At 45.0% G+C, this 19,269-nt stretch overlaps 1 protein-coding gene across 4 annotated transcripts in view; it reads left to right on the top strand.

The window, feature by feature from the left end:
• Window positions 1-19,269, top strand: part of LOC133556866 (leucine-rich repeat transmembrane neuronal protein 4-like) — a 172,651-nt gene that overhangs the window by 146,813 nt on the left and 6,569 nt on the right. The window contains exons 2-3 of one of the 4 annotated variants that reach the window (XR_009807624.1): window positions 11,776-11,945; window positions 12,045-12,603. The exons of the other annotated variants lie outside the window; for them this stretch is intronic. The gene's annotated coding sequence lies outside the window, so the exon portion shown is untranslated. Of the gene's footprint in view, window positions 1-11,775; window positions 11,946-12,044; window positions 12,604-19,269 lie in introns of those variants that run through there. 4 annotated transcript variants of the gene reach the window in all.

Below are 19,269 nucleotides of genomic sequence, written 5' to 3'. Positions count from 1 at the left end.
CATCATGCTGTGAACATGGTGGTGGCGGCATCATGCTGTGAACATGGTGGTGGCAGCATCATGCTGTGAACATGGTGGTGGCAGCATCATGCTGTGAACATGGTGGTGGCAGCATCATGCTGTGAACATGGTGGTGGCAGCATCATGCTGTGAACATGGTGGTGGCAGCATCATGCTGTGAACATGGTGGTGTCAGCATCATGTTGTGAACATGGTGGTGGCAGCATCATGCTGTGAACATGGTGGTGGCGGCATCATGCTGTGAACATGGTGGTGGCGGCATCATGCTGTGAACATGGTGGTGTCAGCATCATGCTGTGAACATGGTGGTGGCATCATGCTGTGAACATGGTGGTGGCAGCATCATGCTGTGAACATGGTGGTGTCAGCATCATGCTGTGAACATGGTGGTGGCATCATGCTGTGAACATGGTGGTGGCGGCATCATGCTGTGAACATGGTGGTGGCGGCATCATGCTGTGAACATGGTGGTGGCAGCATCATGCTGTGAACATGGTGGTGGCAGCATCATGCTGTGAACATGGTGGTGGCAGCATCATGCTGTGAACATGGTGGTGGCAGCATCATGCTGTGAACATGGTGGTGGCAGCATCATGCTGTGAACATGGTGGTGGCAGCATCATGCTGTGAACATGGTGGTGGCAGCATCATGCTGTGAACATGGTGGTGGCAGCATCATGCTGTGAACATGGTGGTGGCAGCATCATGATGTGAACATGGTGGTGGCAGCATCATGATGTGAACATGGTGGTGGCAGCATCATGATGTGAACATGGTGGTGGCAGCATCATGATGTGAACATGGTGGTGGCGGCATCATGCTGTGAACATGGTGGTGTCGGCATCATGCTGTGAACATGGTGGTGGCGGCATCATGCTGTGAACATGGTGGTGGCGGCATCATGCTGTGAACATGGTGGTGTCGGCATCATGCTGTGAACATGGTGGTGGCAGCATCATGCTGTGAACATGGTGGTGGCAGCATCATGCTGTGAACATGGTGGTGGCAGCATCATGCTGTGAACATGGTGGTGGCAGCATCATGCTGTGAACATGGTGGTGGCGGCATCATGATGTGAACATGGTGGTGGCAGCATCATGCTGTGAACATGGTGGTGGCAGCATCATGCTGTGAACATGGTGGTGGCAGCATCATGCTGTGAACATGGTGGTGGCAGCATCATGCTGTGAACATGGTGGTGGCAGCATCATGCTGTGAACATGGTGGTGGCAGCATCATGATGTGAACATGGTGGTGGCAGCATCATGCTGTGAACATGGTGGTGGCGGCATCATGCTGTGAACATGGTGGTGGCGGCATCATGCTGTGAACATGGTGGTGGCGGCATCATGCTTTGAACATGGTGGTGGCGGCATCATGCTGTGAACATGGTGGTGGTGGCAGCATCATGCTGTGAACATGGTGGTGGCGGCATCATGCTGTGAACATGGTGGTGGCAGCATCATGCTGTGAACATGGTGGTGGCAGCATCATGCTGTGAACATGGTGGTGGCAGCATCATGCTGTGAACATGGTGGTGGCAGCATCATGCTGTGAACATGGTGGTGTCAGCATCATGTTGTGAACATGGTGGTGGCAGCATCATGCTGTGAACATGGTGGTGGCGGCATCATGCTGTGAACATGGTGGTGTCAGCATCATGCTGTGAACATGGTGGTGGCATCATGCTGTGAACATGGTGGTGGCAGCATCATGCTGTGAACATGGTGGTGTCAGCATCATGCTGTGAACATGGTGGTGGCATCATGCTGTGAACATGGTGGTGGCGGCATCATGCTGTGAACATGGTGGTGGCGGCATCATGCTGTGAACATGGTGGTGGCAGCATCATGCTGTGAACATGGTGGTGGCAGCATCATGCTGTGAACATGGTGGTGGCAGCATCATGCTGTGAACATGGTGGTGGCAGCATCATGCTGTGAACATGGTGGTGGCAGCATCATGCTGTGAACATGGTGGTGGCAGCATCATGCTGTGAACATGGTGGTGGCAGCATCATGCTGTGAACATGGTGGTGGCAGCATCATGATGTGAACATGGTGGTGGCAGCATCATGATGTGAACATGGTGGTGGCAGCATCATGATGTGAACATGGTGGTGGCAGCATCATGCTGTGAACATGGTGGTGGCGGCATCATGCTGTGAACATGGTGGTGGCGGCATCATGCTGTGAACATGGTGGTGGCGGCATCATGCTGTGAACATGGTGGTGGCGGCATCATGCTGTGAACATGGTGGTGGCGGCATCATGCTGTGAACATGGTGGTGGCGGCATCATGCTTTGAACATGGTGGTGGCGGCATTATGCTGTGAACATGGTGGTGGCATCATGCTGTGAACACGGTGGTGGCGGCATCATGCTGTGAACACGGTGGTGGCGGCATCATGCTGTGAACACGGTGGTGGCGGCATCATGCTGTGAACATGGTGGTGGCATCATGCTGTGAACATGGTGGTGGCGGCATCATGCTGTGAACATGGTGGTGGCATCATGCTGTGAACATGGTGGTGGCGGCATCATGCTGTGAACATGGTGGTGGCGGCATCATGCTGTGAACATGGTGGTGGCGGCATCATGCTGTGAACATGGTGGTGTCGGCATCATGCTGTGAACATGGTGGTGGCGGCATCATGCTGTGAACATGGTGGTGTCGGCATCATGCTGTGAACATGGTGGTGGCGGCATCATGCTGTGAACATGGTGGTGGCGGCATCATGCTGTGAACATGGTGGTGGCGGCATCATGCTGTGAACATGGTGGTGGCGGCATCATGCTGTGAACATGGTGGTGGCGGCATCATGCTGTGAACATGGTGGTGGCGGCATCATGCTGTGAACATGGTGGTGGCGGCATCATGCTGTGAACATGGTGGTGGCGGCATCATGCTGTGAACATGGTGGTGGCGGCATCATGCTTTGAACATGGTGGTGGCGGCATTATGCTGTGAACATGGTGGTGGCATCATGCTGTGAACATGGTGGTGGCGGCATCATGCTGTGAACATGGTGGTGGCGGCATCATGCTGTGAACATGGTGGTGTCGGCATCATGCTGTGAACATGGTGGTGGCGGCATCATGCTGTGAACATGGTGGTGGCGGCATCATGCTGTGAACACGGTGGTGGCGGCATCATGCTGTGAACACGGTGGTGGCGGCATCATGCTGTGAACACGGTGGTGGCGGCATCATGCTGTGAACACGGTGGTGGCGGCATCATGCTGTGAACACGGTGGTGGCGGCATCATGCTGTGAACACGGTGGTGGCGGCATCATGCTGTGAACACGGTGGTGGCGGCATCATGCTGTGAACACGGTGGTGGCAGCATCATGCTGTGAACACGGTGGTGGCGGCATCATGCTGTGAACACGGTGGTGGCGGCATCATGCTGTGAACACGGTGGTGGCGGCATCATGCTGTGAACACGGTGGTGGCGGCATCATGCTGTGAACACGGTGGTGGCGGCATCATGCTGTGAACACGGTGGTGGCGGCATCATGCTGTGAACACGGTGGTGGCGGCATCATGCTGTGAACACGGTGGTGGCGGCATCATGCTGTGAACACGGTGGTGGCGGCATCATGCTGTGAACACGGTGGTGGCGGCATCATGCTGTGAACACGGTGGTGGCGGCATCATGCTGTGAACACGGTGGTGGCGGCATCATGCTGTGAACACGGTGGTGGCGGCATCATGCTGTGAACATGGTGGTGGCGGCATCATGCTGTGAACATGGTGGTGGCATCATGCTGGGAACATGGTGGTGGCAGCATCATGCTGTGGGGATGTTTTTCAGCGACAGGAACTGAAAAGACTAGTCAGGATAGAGGTAAAGATGACTGCATTAATGTACAGAGACATCCTGGATAAAAAACATTTTGTCTTTGTACCTGATAGAGCTTGAGAGATGCTGCAAAGAGAAGTGGGCAGAACATCCCAAATATAGGTGTGCCAAGATGGTGGCATGGTATTCAGAAAGACTTGAGGCTGTAATTGCTGCCAAAGGTGCATCAACAAAGTATTGAGCAATTGCTGTGAATACTTATAAGGCACCTTTCTGGGCACTCAAGGGCACCGTGCAAAATCAAAACAATAAAATCAATTAGATAAAAACAACAACATCAAAGATGGATAAGCAGTCAGGAATAGGTGTGTTTTGGGTCTTGATTTGAAGAGAGATATTGAGTAAATTAGGAAGATCTGGTGGTAACGAGGTCCAAAGATGAGGGGCAGAGCGGCTGAAAGCTTGGTCCCCCACGGTGGACACTTGAAATGAGGGGACAGAGATGGATGGATGAAGAAGATCTTAGGGAACGTGAGGGCGTGGCCACATGGAGCAGGTCGGAGAGATATGATGGAGAGAGGTTATGGATGGCTTTGAAAGTGAGGAGAATTATTTGAAAGTGGATGAGCGGTAGATAATGGATGGATGGATGGATCTGGTGTTTGCTGGGCAGCCAGTGGAGTTGCTGCAGAACATGGTTGATGTGCTGGATGGATGCACAGGTCATGTTGTTTTTTATTTCTAATACATTTGCAAAATATATTTGAATACAGTTCCAAAATATTTCACATTGTGGTTATGGAGTGTTCTTTTCAGACTTTTGAGGACAGAAATGAATGTATTCCATATTGGAATAAAGCTGTAACAAAACAACATGTGGAAAAAGTGAAGCGCTGTGAATACTTCCTGGATGTTCTGTCGATCTTCAATATCAATGTTTATTCATTATCATTGTAGAAATGGAGTAATGTTATGCAATTCCCAATTGTTATGTACAGCAACAATTGTGCCAGCTGTAAGAAGGCACACCAAGCATGACAAGTGTGTGTGTTCGTGTGAGTCAGGAGTGTGTGTTTGAGGCACTCAGTCTTCAACACAATTAGGAGGGTCAGAACCTCTGAAAAGCAGACAATTAGAAGTAGTTATAGCCTGCTTCCTTTCCAACCCCACCACAATTATTGAACTGTTTTCTTATATCAACAATTCACGACAAAATTAAAAAACAAAGAAGAGCTCATTTGGACGCGACTACGGAGAGAAAAGGTTACGTCACTCAAAGTGCCAGCAGTCCTTGTTAATGTGCTTCCACCTGACATTTAATCATTTCCCAGCAGACTTTTACACTATTTATTTACTTATTCACAAATGAGGCTTCCTCTCCTAGTGTCTTTCTTCCCACTTGTGTGGTCTTGGCTCAATATAAGAAGACAAAGTATAACTATTTCCCAGGTCCGAGGTCATCAGTCTCCAATGGTATCAGAATTCTAGGTTCTATGAGGGGCCTTTGCTCCCTCCGTCAAATGGAATTATTTCATTAGATCCCACATTCCTGATCCATCCATCTTCCTACGTTGCTTTCATTTCAAGGTGGACTATTTTCATTTAGTTTGTAATTACATTTGTAATTAATTTGTGCGCTCACTATGTCTCAGTTGGCAGAGTGGCCGTGCCAGCAACTTGAGGGTTGCAGGTTCGATCCCCGCTTCCGCCATCCTAGTCACTGCCATTGTGTCCTTGGGCAAGACACTTTACCCACGTGCTCCCAGTGTCACCAACACCGCTTTAAATGTAAAAATTAGATATTGGGTTTCACTATGTAAAGCGCTTTGAGTCACTAGAGAAAAAGCGCTATATAAATATAATTCACTTCACTTCACTTATCGTAAGACTCTGTTTTGGGCAAAAATGTTCACATAAATGTTGTTCATCTTACCGTATGCAATCCATCCAACCATCCATCCATCCATCCATCCATCCATCATTGGATTGGGTGGCGAGGACAACATGTCCAGCAGAGACTTCCCTCTCCAGAGCAACATGAACAACCTTCTCCTGGGGAATCCTGAAGTGTTCCCAGGCCAGAGAGGAGATGTAATCCCCCCATCTGGTCCTTGGCCTGCCCCAGGGTCTCCTCCCATGCAGAGGGATGTGCAATGAGGACCTCCCTAGGGAGACAGTCCTGAGGTGTGTGTGTGTGTATGTATATATATATATATATATATATATTTGGGCTGTCAAAGTTAACTTGATAATTAACACGTTTTTTATTTTTTAACGGGCGATTCATGTGAACACTTCCTTTTTGATCCTCCTGCTGTGCCGTACTGGGGGAACTTGGCTGCAGTTCACTTGCTGTTGATGAGCCACAAGGCAGTAGAAATGGATAAAGAAAAGGTTCGAAGCCATAACAAGTTTTTCTCCTGACAAGAAATAACAATTACTTGCCGTGAGAAGAAACAACATCCCTGCAGCAAACACCTGCTGTCCGCGTCGTTAGAGGTGGTTGGTGCTTCACTTTTGTGTTCCGATTACATCAAAGGTGCAGTGATAACATAACATTTAGATTGTGACTGTGACTGCTTTAGTAAGAAAGACATGAAAGACGGTCAGCGTGCGGCGGGGGAAGAAGACGACACCACGGCAGGAACCAGTTCAATAGGTTTATTGAACTTGATGTGTCTGCTACTCTAAATGAAAGGTGCAAAAGGATGTGTGGAATTAAGCATGTAAATATTACTAGAGGTTGTTGTATGTGTGTGTTGGATGTCAGACCAAATGGTCCAAGTGAGAAGGCAGTCGGTGGGCAGGCAAGCGGTCGGGAGCTGGAGAGAAGCAACGAGGTCCGTGTCCAAGCAGAGGTTGAGGATCGAGGGAGGCGGTCCAGAGTCCAGACAGAAGTCGAGGCACACAGCTCGATCACAGGAAACAGGGGAGGCACTGCGGGGAACACAAAGGACATAAGACACAGGAACAGGGAAGGCAAAGAGAGAGCAAGTACGCAGGAGGGAAGCCAGAGACGGGATGCTTACTACAAGGGGTGAGATACGTTACGGCACTGGATCTTGGGGTCCGCTGGTCTTTATGGTGTCTGTCTTTATTACTCCTAGGTGTGCTTGTTACTGATTGCCTGCAGCTTTGCAGGGCAGGGGCGTGCTTCCAGTGGAGGTTTTAGCCGAGCTTGCAGCTGAAGGCATGAAGGATTGCGCATGCGCCCTGACATAAGTAAATGCCATATCCAATATGTGACAATAAGATGATTCATTGGGGAATTCCATTTGTTTTAGTTTTTGCAACACATTGATCGCCCTCGGTGCCTGCATCAATCATAATATGCACTGCATGGTCTGAAGACAAAAGTAGCTCTCGCAGAAGCCATTTCTGCTAACAGCAAACTGTTGTGATACATGGTAGATTCATGTTGCTTGAGGATTTAGTGCAGACACTCCGCTTGGAACAGTTTAACGACCCTGATAGATGACATGCTCCACTCAGGTGAAGTGTTGGCTGAGAGACTCAGGACAGGCAGAAGAAGCAACAGATGCTGCGTTGAGACTTTTGTGTGGAAAGGCATTTGTGCCAAGAGGCTGCAGGTGACTCACAATACTTCAAGTCAACAAGCACTTCTGGAGCCATGCGGACTTCACCCGCAAAATAAGACTTCCTCATCTCCCACGGCTCCTTTTTTTGACTCATAGACAACGTACTTTCTACCTGAAGTTTGCCTCATTTGGAGAGATTGAGATTTTAAGGGAAAATGCCGTAAAAGGAGGTGAACTGCATGTAAATGTACCTTCACTTTTTCTTTTACAGAAAATGAGGTGTTTTCTTGTTTGTTTTGGGTATTCGCTTGACAGTTTATCGAGGACGGCGTGACGCGGTTGGGAGAGTGGCCGTGCCAGCAACCTGAAGGTTCCTGGTTCAATCCCCACCTTCTACCAATCTCGTCACGCCCGTTGTGTCCTTTTAACAAGACACTTCACCCTTGCTCCTGATTACTCGTGGTTAGCGCCTTGCATGGCCGCTCCTGCCATCGGTGTGTGAATGTGTGTGTGAATGTGTGTGTGAATGTGGAAGTAGTATCAAAGCGCTTTGAGTACCTTGGTGGTAGAAAAACACTATACAAGTTTAACCCATTTACCATTTATCTGTTAGTCCTTCTTGGAAGCAGACCACCAAGTGTTTTCCTTCTCAGCGACGCGGTTGAAGCAAGTCCCAAATGTAGGGAAAGTTTTCTTAGACTTAGACTTCCTTTTATTGTCATTCCAATTTGAACCTTACAGTACAGATGAGAACGACAATTCATTGCATTAGTTGGTTGTTGTGCAGGATGAAAGCGCAATAAGGTGCCGATATAATCAGAGGTGGATAGTACATTTACTCCGTTACATCTACTTGATTAACTTTTGGGATAAATTGTAGTTTTAATGCAACATACTTTTACTTTTAATTGAGTATATTTATAAAGAAGAAACGCTACTTTTACTCCGCTCCATTTATCTACATTCAGCTCGTTACTCGCTACTGATTTTTATGGATTTGTTAATGCACGCTTTGTTTGTTTTGGTTTGTCAGACAGACTTTCAAAGTAGGATCTATCACATGCCTGCGTTTCACCAATCAAATGCAGTCACTGGTGATGTTTGACTCCGTTTCACCAATCAAACAGAGCCAGTTGAAACAGTTTCAACAAACAGTTGAAAATAATAATCAAAGCAAGTACAAAAACAGTACAAAAACTGTACAAAACATCACCAGGGGGTGGTAAATTCAAAGTAACTAAAATACAATGCAAAAAAAAATGATATATAAAATAGACCAAGTGCAAAGCCATAGGTTCACTCAATCTCAGTAAATAACTTAAATTTGGAACACAGCATCTTCGTTTTCACAGCTTTTTGCTTGTTAGAGGTAGAGTGTTTTAATGTATCAATCAATCAATGTTTATTTATTTATTTATATAGCCCTAAATCACAAGTGCCTCAAGGGGCTGCACAAACCACTACGACATCCTCGGTAGGGCCCACATAAGGGCAAGGAAAAACTCACCCCAGTGGGACGTTGACCATGATGACTCTGAGAAACCTTGGAGAGGACCACATTTGTCTAAATCTTTCTTAAAGGCACAAAAAACAGGTGGGTATTGAGAAACTTACATTTATGAATGTAAAACTTAGCCAATACTATAATGAGGTTGCACAGGTAAAATTCATTTTCAAATTTTTTTGCAGTACAGTGTAAAACCAAATATATATATAATTTAATATATATTATTGTTTTAGTTGCTTAAGAGATATTCCTGGCTCTGAATTTGTTCATTGCTATTTTTATGTTTTTGTGCATTACTTGTTGCCGTCATCATTAAACAAACAGGTTACTCATCAGTTACTCAGTACTTGAGTAGTTTTTTCACAACATACTTTTTACTTTTACTCAAGTAAATATTTGGGTGACTACTCCTTACTTTTACTTGAGTAATACGTCTCTAAAGTAACAATACTCTTACTTGAGTACAATTTCTGGCTACTCTACCCACCTCTGGATATAAATAAATAGATGACTTTACAGATAAATATATTGCACTTTTGCATATTCCATCCACTTCTAAGGATGTATGTTATATTGTATTTATATTCCAGCCACTTCATCCATTTTGGGGGGGAATTCAGGGGATAATTATGATGCGTTCAAAAGTCTTACGACCTGAGGGAAGAATGGGTTGTACTTGTATAGCGCTTTTCTACCTTCAAGATACTCAAAGCGCTTTGACACTACTTCCACATTCACACACACATTCACACACTGATGGAGGGAGCTGCCATGCAAGGCGCCAACCAGCACCTATCAGGAGCAAGGGTGAAGTGTCTTGCTCAGGACACAACGGACGTCACGAGGTTGGTACTAGGTGGGATTTGAACCAGGGCCCCTTGGGTTGCGCACGGCCACTCTCCCACTGTGCCACGCCGTCCCCAATCGATCACATCAACAGTGTACAAACCGGGTTATTTTCTGGCGCATTTAAAAACCAATAAACCCGCATCAGCAATTAAACATGTATCTTATGTGGTACTGTCAAAATAAAATTTGCAAAAAACATATTAAAGGTGAAATAAATAAATAAATAAAATATCTGAACTCACAATTTGTAGAAACCATTTGAGCTTCCAGGGTTGGCTGACATGCTCTCACAAGATGTAATTTCCCTTTAAATATCCTTCTTGAAAATGGCTTTGCAAATATATCTGTTGTCTTATCTAATTATAAAAGATGCAGACGAGGCGTGTTTGCTGACTTCTTCAAGTTTGCTCCACAGCGTGCTCGTCAAAAACACCTGATCTGATTGGCTATCGCAACTATCTATCAACTGTATGTGCCGTTCACTTACAGTACACACACATTGTTGATTCTGAAGGCCTCGGGCAGATTTCATACAGCATGGCAACATAAGCTAGCTGAATTCTGATTGGATAACAACTCTAACCTAAAAAGAAGATCACTGGCAGGAGCGTAATAGAACATGTAGACAATATGAATACTTTTACATATTTAGGGAAATTAAATTAGAAATGACTCATATCTTTAAGTATGATCATCATTTTTGGTTAACAGAAAAGGCCCACTTTGAATTTTAACATCATTACAACCTAAACGTATAAACTTTCCTAAGTCAATTCCAATTGGGATTCAAATCCAGTACCTCTAACTTGCAAAACAAGAGTTAAGGCCGCGCACCACACACACTTGCCATTAGAGTCCCGTCATTATAAGGCAAGAAGCCACTAGGAGTTAATTTGCCGTAAAATTTCACATGATGCGCCCTGTTATTTATTAATTGGCATGGTTGTGCACTGCTTCAAGCAAATAGGCCCCCCACGGAGCAGAGGGCCCGACACACAGCTCATGTTCTGCCAACATTCAACAGGACAAGGCTGGGCTGGTCTGGTCCTGTTTAACATTTTTTTTATCCTCAGATCTGATCCCATTTGGAGTCCCAATACGATATTTTAAAAGGTGAAAAAGGTTTTAAGGCAAGTAACTAAAGAAAACACAGTAACACACTTTGTATGAAGCTTAACTGATAAAATGTAGAATATACTGGTGTGGAAAGGCGGAATCGAGATCAGGCGTGTGGATCACTCACCTGTACATGATTAATGAATCTCCTCTCGCTGTATAAAAAGGCAGAAGGAGGAGAGAACGAGGGAAGTGCGGAGCGAGAGCCCACAGTGGATCGTCCTCCCCTGCCTCCGGTGGTCCAGCCAGGTTGGGCGCCAAATATGAACGACTCTCACTGTCGTCTTGCGGGTTCCTTTGACCACCAAGTAGGGACAATACTGCGAGCAGGTTTGACTTGCTTTATTTTTCAACAAAACCTTGTCTGCGGTCGGATCGCTCTTCCACTGCGTCTCCTGTCTCCCTCTGCTGCTCGCTCCGCCGTCTGCTTTTCAGCAGCACGTGCTTTAGTCTGCCTCTTGCTCTCCGTCTCCGTCGTTGATTGGGTGGATGTTGCTCTCGCTCCGCACTTCCCTCCTTCTCTCCTCCTTCTGCCCTTTTATACAGCGAGAGGAGATTCATTAATCCACGCACCTGTACACAATTGTGGCTTCGCTCCCGGGGCGCTCCATCACGCCGCTCGCTTGCCATCCCCGCCTCCTCGCTGCCATCTTGGGCCAGGCTCCGGCATGCCCTGCCTCTCTGTCAGACTGCTGGCCCCGCCTCTCCACAACTGGTATTCTTATAAATCAGATGATTTTCTTTAACGAAGTAAAGTGGCTAGTGCACAATAACTAAACACAGGCAGCAACTATTGGCTACCCTTTAAATCATTTCACTTTTGCCCTCAAAGCCTTCCTGGAACCAGATACCTACTTCTTGGGTTTGTTAACAATGACAAAAAACACCAAAACAATTGTTTTATGATATGGGACATACACCTGCCGCCTCTCATTCAGCTGTGCACCATGGGCCACACCCACGGGTGTTTCCCCTCAGCTGCGGTGGTGCCTCCACTTGGCTGCATTGGTTCTGCCATCAACACACCTCCCCGTGATGAGCGACCTGCCTTCACAAGCCAGCTCGTCTTGAGATCCAGTGCCAGAACGTAGCTCCTCGCAACCGTACAGTAAGCCAATACGTCTCCAGCCTTCTCGCATGTGCTTATCCTCTCTCTCTGTTCCCTCCCCGTCATATTCAGTCTGTCTCGTGTTGTCCCGTTCTCCAGCCTCGTTGTCGAGTTGTGTGTCTCGTCTCCCTGGATCCCCTCTGGACTCCCTCTTGCCTCTCTGGACTTCAACCTCACGCCCGCCCACTGACCACGATGCCTCGCTCCACCCCTTGACCTCCCGCCTGTCTTGACTTCCGAGCCTGCTTTGCCCTCTTTGGATTTCCGCCTCAATCTCAACACGCACCTTCAACAACACTCACATAATTACCACACATAGTCGCACTACATATATTTGGATCACGCACATACCCTGCTGTTAATAAATACGCTGACAGCTAAAGAGGTCAGTGTCTCAATGCCGTCTTCTTCTCCCGCTGTACCGTCACGTTTTGTAATATTAAGAACAAGAAAAATGCAAATATTTTTTGGATCACTTTAGTATCATTTACATACTGATATTGTATTAGGTATCAATAGCATCGCCATCTGGATCGGTCACCCCTATTTTACATTGAAGTGTTAGCGGTTAGCTTCTTGTGTTGTCCTGTTTCATGTGTCTGTGTAGCATGCTGAGCCATTAAGTGTTGTCTAGTCCTCCAGTGATAGACATACTTGTGGAAAAAATACAGTTTATTTTCTGCTATGGTGGTATCGTAGAAGAGGTTCCGCACTGTAAATAGCTGTTTGTTGCGGTTTACTCTCAAAATATGAGCCTGTGTTCTGGCAAGACATGCACCCTTCTAGAAGCCCACACCTCCTGCATGTGTGAAACATGCGGTGATGAAAGCTCTGAGGGAATCAGCCACAGGAATACAGTCTTTAACATGTAAACATTGGTGCAGTTTTCCACAAGGCAAGTATCAGCCGCCGACATCTCTAACTTTTACCTGTTATTGAATACATATTGAATGTGTTTCTCACCTTCTTTGTCAAAGAGCTGGCAAAAATACGTTACCAATTGGTAACTTATTTCCATTTATTTTTGTTTTTTATCTTTGTTTCTGTTTTATGTAGTGATTTTTATGTTTTAATTTCTATTTTATTTTCTATTATATATTCAAATTTTTTATCTTTTCTTTTAAGAATTTGTAGCACTTTGAGATTTTGACAAATGTAAAGTGCGTTACAAATCAATCAATCAATGTCTTTTTATATAGCCCCAAATCACAAATGTCTCAAAGGACTGCACAAATCATTACGACTACAACATCCTCGGAAGAACCCACAAATGTAATTCATTATTATTAATATTATTATTATTATTTGGCAGTCATACTAAAAAGAAGAAGAAGAAGAATGTTGGTCATCACTGTTTGACTAGCACAGTTAGTCAAAGAGTGATGATGTCATCGTGTATTATTTACACATACCATTGTGTGGAATTCTCCTTCGAACCTGCGGAATGATTCGTTTGGTGCAATGTGGACGTACGATAAACGAGACGGTGTACGAAAACAGGTGTAATGTCTCGTAGAAAAATGAATGCTTTGCCAAGTGAGGTGTATTGTTTATCCATTATTTCATTTTTCAACGCTCGTGTGCTTAAGTTGTACACAATCTATGTCAAGCTGATATTTCCATTTAAGGCTGGAATCCAGTTGTGCTCGTATTCCAAGCTGGTGACGCTACGGCCGGCATGCAAGGCAGCTGTGAAAGTTTAGATTTCCCCAGAGAGTCACCTGAAGCCTCTCTCTCTGGCCCGACACTTGCAACTATGCCATATTTCTTTACTGTCTCTCAAATCACTCTCAGGGCAACTGACCTATTTCTTCAATGTCTTCTTGGATCAACGCTACCGTCCGCTTTTTAATTGTACCGATGAATCAGAGCTTTGTTTGTCTCGTTAGACGCAGCCATAGAAATAGACTGTCCTCAAAAGGTCAATAAATGTACACCAGCAGAATGTCCAATTAGCATGTAAGTGACACATCTTTGCATTTTGTCTGGCTGGATTTCAGCGCTTGAAAAAGGAGACTCCAGGTTGTAATTGTGCAAGTTGCTCTATCAGAATCAGAAATACTTTATTAATCCCCGAGGGGAAATTAAGATTTTCAGCACAATCCCATTCAAGAGCAGAGAAACATTACAGGAAGACAGAACAGGATCAAACATTACAGGGAGACAGAACAGGATCAAACATTACAGGGAGACAGAACAGGACCAAACATTACAGGGAGACAGAACAGGATCAAACACAACAGGGAGACAGAACAGGATCAAACATTACATGGAGACAGAACAGGATCAAACATTACAGGGAGACAGAACAGGATCAAACATTACAGGGAGACAGAACAGGATCAAACATTACAGGGACACAGAACAGGATCAAACATTACAGGGAGACAGAACAGGATCAAATATTACAGGGAGACAGAACAGGATCAAACAATACAGGGAGACAGAACAGGATCAAACAATACAGGGAGACAGAACAGGATCAAATATTACAGGGAGACAGAACATGATCAAACATTACGGGGAGACAGAACAGGATAAAACATTACAGGGAGACAGAACAGGATCAAACATTACAGGGAGCCAGAAAAGGATCAAACATTACAGGGAGACAGAACAGGATCAAACATTACAGGGAGACAGAACAGGATCAGACATTACAGGGAGACAGAACAGGATAAAACATTACAGGGAGCCAGAAAAGGATCAAACATTACAGGGAGACAGAACAGGATCAAACATTACAGGGAGACAGAACAGGATCAAACATTACGGGGAGACAGAACAGGATAAAACATTACAGGGAGCCAGAAAAGGATCAAACATTACAGGGAGACAGAACAGGATCAAACATTACAGGGAGACAGAACAGGATCAAACATTACAGGGAGACAGAACAGGATCAGACATTACAGGAAGACAGAACAGGATAAAACAGTGGGGAGGTCTAAGCCTGGGCCCCTGGAGAGGGGTTCCAGAGTGAGGCTAAGGAAAATAAAAACCTCATAGCCATAGCACACATAAACATGTGTAATAGGGAAAAATCAAAGAACACAAAGGACATTAAAGACATTAAAAGAGCAGAGCTGATGCAACCAGACATTTCTACATACAGCTACAAAAGTAAAACAACAATGTAAAAAACAAAATAATATACTCTGTGGTGACCTCTGCGGTGTTCCACACCATCGTCTGCTGGGGTGGGGGGAGCATGGCCAGACACAGGAGCAGACCCAACAAAGCAACTAAAGGAGCCGACTCCACCCTCGGCCGCCCACCAACTCTCAGCCAGTGTCCAGTCCGCATGGATGAGCGAGGATACGTCCAAGAATACCGAGGTGTCCGATACCTGCTCGTTCAGCCAAGACACTGTGAAGCTTGTCCGTCTCTGCCACACCAGCTCTGCAGTCCTGTCTCTTCATCCACATCTCCTCCAGTCTCTCCAAACTGACTCTGGTTTGGCATAGACCCAGCAGCTGGTCTCCATGGCCAAAATACTCCCGGGAGGCAGATCCAGAAGTTCACAAGAAATCACAGCAGAAGTCCTGAAAGGGCCACCCCTTGTCACACAGTCCCAAAGGGTCCCCAACCAAAAGGATTTTTGTTAATGCATCCTTAATATAAATAAACATAAATAAAGGTCCACTTAGAGTGGAGCCAATGGAAGCTACATTAATTCGCCTATAAAATTTGATGAAGAAAAAACATTAAAAAAGCTCCAACAATACTCAATTTACATGTTGTGACTGGAATATAGACCAAGTATTAGTGATATTATTATTATAAGTGCCAACGCAGACAAACTATTCATAGCGAGGTGGTCTGCTGTTTCCTCGCTTCCCTGCTCCCTATATTTTGATCGTAGATCATAAACCATGCAGCTCACCTGGAAAGTAGATGGCTGAAAATATATTTGGACAAGTTGGGACACATTGACCGCCCCTTAGGACTTGGAACAGGTGAGAATGACACGAAAAGCCCTTCCCCTCCTCACCCAGTTTCCTTAGCAAGAATTATCAATCAATCAATCAATGTTTATTCATATAGTTCTTAATCACAAATGTCTCAAAGGGCTGCACACGCCACAACTTTAAAATATAAGAAGTTTTTCATCCAAATGTGAGTATTTGAAAATTCTACCAGTCTGCATCCCAATGACAGCAGACACATTACAGTAAGTGATGTTGTATTTTGTCTGTTGGCTCTCATAAAGTTTGCTTTGTATTTGAAAATTCTACCAGTCTGCATCCCAATGACAGCAGACATAGTTCAGTAAGTGATGTTGTATTATGTCTTTTGGCTCTCATAAAGTTTGCTTTTTTGGGATTAATTAGTGAAAAAGTGATAAAAAGCAAACATAAAGATGCATTTTTTTAAATGAATGGGTGGCGTACGCTTAAAATTATCAAAATGCATAATTATTAAATGTTATAATAAATGTGCTTGCTACTATAACATATTATATTACATATATAAGTACATCATGTATATAAAACCTTAATGTATGTTTTTTGAAGGGCTCTACTGGCAGGATTGCAGCGGACTTTTGATCAAATGTATTCAACTTTAAGATAGCAAAAAAAAAAAAAATCCATTCATCTTCATGTCTTCCAGAATATTGGTGAGCGACGGGCAAAAAATTCCCAAAAAGTGCAGTTCCCCTTCAAAATGATTATTTTATCAATTAAACCTCAAATGCTTGTTTTTGACGATGTCTCAACAAACTCCTCGAAAAATGTAGTCCATGTTTAAAGATTCCAGGAAGTAGATATTTGTTCAGGAGGAATTAAAAGACTTAACATCCAAATGTTGTGTAATCAAAAGATTTTGAAATAAGTTACATTTTGTGATCATGTTTTGTTTGTAGTTATGTTCTGTTTTGCTTAAGACTCCATTGTTTCCTGTTGTTGCACTTCCTTGTTTGCTTTGTTTCCATGCCAACCCATTAGTTTCCACCTGTCCCCGATGTCACGCACCTGTTTTCACTAATCACCACAGCATTATTTCAACCTGTAGTTGCCAGGTAGTCAGGTGACATCACCTCCAACTCACCATCTTTCACCCTCGACAAACCCATGATATCCAGGCTGCTTTTTTCATACCTTTTCTCCGTCACAGTAAGTGTTTTTGTTGTATTTGTTCGTAGTTCTGCCATTGTGTAAGTTTTAGTTTATGCCTGAGTGCAAGTTTTGTTTTGTCAGCCACATTTTTGTACCTCCTTGTGAGCGCCTTTTGTTTGTTTCCTTTTGTGAGTGTTAAAATTAGATAATGTTTGTACCTTCGATTGTTGCCCCATCAGTCGCTTTGCACCTCGGGATAACAAACCACACCACAGTCCTGGCCTTGACACTTTAAGATTGCCCTGCAACACACAGTTACTATTTTTGTCTGCCATTAATTAAAAATCAATCAATCAAAGATTATTTATATAGCCCTTAATCACAAAAGTCTCAAAGGGCTGCACAAACCACAACAACATCCTCGGATCTAATCCTACATCAGGGCCAGAAAGAACTTGACCCAATAGGGACCATGTGACATCTTGGAAGGGACCACAGGTGTGAGGACCACCCCCCCCCCCCCCCCCCCCCCCAAGTGTCCAGTGGTTGTGGTTAATAATGCATCTTTCTTTCAAAAAACAAACCGTCATCCCAAACCATCAAGCTCTAGTCAAAAATGGACTTTGGAAATGTAAATGGTGCTACTGTGGAGAGAGAGAGGGACATTATTTTGTGATTGACTTGTCCAAGCCAGTAATCTCTGCCAGCCATTATTTATGCACCGTCCTCTGATGAATCAACACTGTAATAAAAATCCATGTCCAGCAGTAAAACTGCACGCAGAAAGGATCAAAGTTTAATATGCAAAGCGATATTTCCCTTGAATGCACACATGTGGGTGCAGTGTGCAGGCTTTTATTGCGCAAGAGGCATGTGGACTGACTGGGAGCAGGATTAATGATGGTCCCTGGTCCCTGGTCCCTGGTCACAGCGCAGCAGGGGAAGAAAGAACTGCTGCTGTTCAGTGGATGAGTGTGAGCAAACCTCATTAGACTATGTGGTTGGCTGGAGTCACAGCCATGTCCAATGCCTCATGCCCCGTGCCCCACGCCCCATGCCTCATGCCCCATTCCCCATGTCCCACGCCTCATGCCCCATTCCCCATGTCCCACGCCTCATGCCCCATTCCCCATGTCCCACGCCCCATGCCTCATGCCCCATGTCCCATGTCCCATGCACCATGCCCCATGCCAGCCAGCATCCCTGGCGAGGAAGTGAGAAAGAATGATAGACTGCCTTCATGAATCTGTCCCTCTCAGCGACACATGCGTTGTTAGATCTGTGACAAATATCACATTTCCACTTTAAAGGCTTACTGAAATGAGATTTTCTTATTTAAACGAGGATAGCAGGATTTCGTAAAGAACATCCACGGTAAAGTTCGCAACTTTTGGTCGCTAATAAAAAAGCCTTGCCTGTACCGGAAGTAGCAGACGATGTGCGCGTGATGTCACGAGTTGTATGGCTCCTCACATCTGAACATTGTTTATAATCTCAGCCTCCAGCAGCAAGAGCTATTCGGACCAAGAAAGCGACTATTTCCCATTTAATTTGAGTGAGGATGAAAGATTCGTGGATGAGGAAAGTTAGAGTTAAGCACAAAAAAACAAACAAAGAAAAGGTGGGGGCAGTGGGAGCGTTTGAGATGATATTAGACACATTTACGAGGATAGTTCTGGAAAATCCCTTATCTGCTTATTGTGTTTTAGTGAGATTATAAAGTCATACCTGAAAGTCGGATGGCTGCGGTGAACGCCAGTGTCTCTGAGAGAGGCCGAGGAGCCAAGATCACAGCTGCTTTTTTGAGCTGAAGGAGGAGGTCGCATAATCCACTGAAGTCTCCGGTAAGAGCCGACTTAATATCACAATTTTCCAATCTAAAAACTTGCTGGTTGACGTAGAGAAACATGTTCTCTTGACCGCTCTGTGTTACAGCTTCACAACAAACAAAGAAACACCGGCTGTGTTTCAGTTGCTAAAGGCAGCTGCAATCTACCGCTTTCCACCAACAGCATTCTTCTTTATAGTCTCCATTATTAATTGAACAAATTGCAAAAGATTCAGCAACACAGATGTCCAAATTACTGTGTAATTATGTGATGAAAACAGACTACTTTTATCCGTGAGTGGTGCTGGGATCAAATGTCCACTCCAACCAATAAGGTCACAAACACGCGTCAACATAAGCGTCATCATTCCGCGACGTTTACAACAGGACACTTCGCGGGAAATTTAAAATTGCAATTTAGTAAACTAAAAAGGGC

This window comes from Nerophis ophidion, linkage group LG07 (assembly GCF_033978795.1).
Source record: "Nerophis ophidion isolate RoL-2023_Sa linkage group LG07, RoL_Noph_v1.0, whole genome shotgun sequence".
In the NCBI taxonomy this organism is placed as follows: domain Eukaryota; kingdom Metazoa; phylum Chordata; class Actinopteri; order Syngnathiformes; family Syngnathidae; genus Nerophis; species Nerophis ophidion.
The sequence above is the reverse complement of the archived record's forward strand: the minus strand, read 5'-3'. Positions and strand labels throughout refer to the sequence as shown.